Here is a 2,467-nt window from a genome sequence, read left to right as displayed (position 1 = left end):
ACAGGGTTTCACCATGTTGACCAGGATGGTCTTGATCTCTTGACCTTGTGATCCACCCGCCTCGGCCTCCCAAAGTGCTGGGATTACAGGCTTGAGCCACCGCGCCCGGCTACAAAACTTCTGATATTCAATAACCAGCACAAAAGGGAAGAGTCAAGTTTCTATTATTTGCATAAAGCACATACAAAAGATATTAAGTAAACAGTAAAAAGGTACTTCTAGAAAAAACCACTTAAGTAAGCTCATAAAAAGGAATTCAGGAGTTGTACACAAGACCAGTTTTATCTAGCCTAAAAGTTAAGGGCCTTATATGGACAACTATGGACTGCATTTAAAGAGAATTTTATTAAAAGTCTCTAATAGTTAACAGAACATATTAAAAGCCATATTAAAAGCTTCTCATAGTTAACAGAACATATACCTTTTACATAGATGTATCCCTTTGTATAATTTCTGTTATGTATAGTTTTATTATTCATTGATTTTAGCAGATATATTTTTATCAGAAAATCGGTTATTTTCTTTAAATTTTAGGGTATGCACTTTTACTCATATTATTACAGTGAAAATTAGTGGGAAAATATGATTCCAATTACATTTGTTCTCTTATAACCAGCTTTTCAAGTGCAAGTGCTCCTTTCCCCCTTTGGGCAACTTGAGGATTTTTCCCCTAGCAGTATTAATAATCAGTAACAGCCATCTACTGGTTAAGAATTCTGATAAAGCCAATTTTTAAAAATTAATCCCATGATATCACTGACCCCATTGTTAAAACCTGAAATGGGCCAGACACAGTGGCTCCTGCCTGTAATCCCATCACTTTGGGAGCCCAAAGCAGGTAGATCACCTGAGATCAGGAGTTTGAGACTAGTCTGGCCAACATGGTGAAACCCTGTCTTTACTAAAAATACAAAAATTAGCTGGACTTGGTGGCAGGTGCCTGTAATCTTAGCCACTCAGGAGTCTGAGGCAGGAGAATTGCTTGAACCGGGGAGGCAGAGGTTGCAGTGAAGTGAGATTACGCCGTTGCACTCCAGCTTGGGCAACAGAGTGACACTGTCTCAAAAAAAAAAAAAAACCCCACCTGAAATGTGGTGTAAGTATAGACTCTAACTTTGTTATAGTTAACTCCCATTTTTGAAGAAATAAAAGAGCATGGTAACTAATTTGTTATTCTGGTAAACTGATAGTTGTATATGTCTATGTTTTCCAGTCAGTCTGTGTTAGAATCACCTGGAATATCTATGTTAAAATACAAATTCCTGGGCTATTCTCCCTAGGGAAGAGATTCTGAAAATGTCTAGGGTGGGCTCAAGGAACATGTATTTTTAATGAGCACCTCAGGTGCTCCTTGGTGATGTTGCAGCTCACATTTGGGAACCCTGATAGGTCCTACATTTCACCCACAGCAAACTGAGTTTCATGCTTATCCTCTTAGAGTCTTTCTTTTTTTGAGACAGAGTCTCACACTGTCACCAAGGCTGGAGTGCATTGGTGCAGTCTTGGCTCTGCAATCTCAGCATTGATGCAACCTATGCCTCTGGGGTTCAGGCAATTCTCCTGCCTCAGCCTCTTAAGCAGCTGGGATTACAGGCGTGCACCATCATACCTAGCAATTTTTTGTATTTTTAGGAGAGATGGGGTTTTGCCATGTTGGCCAGGCTGGTCTCAAACTCCTGGCCTCAAGTGATCCTCCTGCCTTGGCCTCCCAAAGTGCTGGGATTACAGGCATGAGCCACCACACCTGGCTTCTCCTGAATAATTTTTTTTTAAAAGTAGAAATTTTTAAAAATATCTAGCTATTTGTGTTTTCTGGATGGGTACTCATGGGTGTTCAGCCAAGACTGGGCAGAACATAGTGACCTAGTTCACCAAGATGGTAGTAGTGAGGGGCAAATATAGGCAACAAAGGGGAGCTAGTAAAGAGCACAGTGGCCAAGATCATGGGCTTTGGAGTCCAACAGACCTTGACTGAGCCCTTATTACAGGGTAATCTTAACCTTGATGAGCTTCAGTTTCTTCATGGGTAAAATGGGGATACTAAAATCAGTACCCCATAGGGTTGTTCTGAGAATTAAATAATGTAAATGTGAAGAGTTTACAGTGCATGTCTTTGTTCAAACAACAAAGAAAAAAAAAGCATTAGTTCTATAGCTTGCCTTCAGTTGCATTAGTGAAGAGGAGGCATGACATGAATAATCTGTGTTCCTTTTTATTTTGGTGAGGGAATGCATTTTGTTCATCATATTTGGTTAGGGGTATGTGTGACATTCCAAAAATTAGCAGTGTTTCACAAATTATGCAGCAGCACCATTGCATCCCATATGGCTGGTGACTTTCTTCTTGTTAGCTGCTATTGATGTCACTTCACTAGGAGTTACAAAACAATGTTTAAATTCTATAATGTCTTCTTCATTTCTTTTTTTTTTTTTTTTTTTTTTTTTTTTTTTTTTTTTTTTTTTTTTTT

The 2,467-nt window shown here is 39.0% G+C and overlaps 1 protein-coding gene across 2 annotated transcripts in view; it reads left to right on the top strand.

The window, feature by feature from the left end:
* GDE1 (glycerophosphodiester phosphodiesterase 1) overlaps nt 1-2,467 on the top strand; it is a 21,501-nt gene that overhangs the window by 12,180 nt on the left and 6,854 nt on the right. The window lies entirely within an intron of this gene.

Source organism: Cebus imitator, unplaced genomic scaffold, assembly GCF_001604975.1.
Source record: "Cebus imitator isolate Cc_AM_T3 unplaced genomic scaffold, Cebus_imitator-1.0 Scaffold85, whole genome shotgun sequence".
Taxonomy (NCBI): domain Eukaryota; kingdom Metazoa; phylum Chordata; class Mammalia; order Primates; family Cebidae; genus Cebus; species Cebus imitator.
Note: the sequence above shows the minus strand (reverse complement) of the source record. Positions and strands in the feature narration are given on the sequence as shown.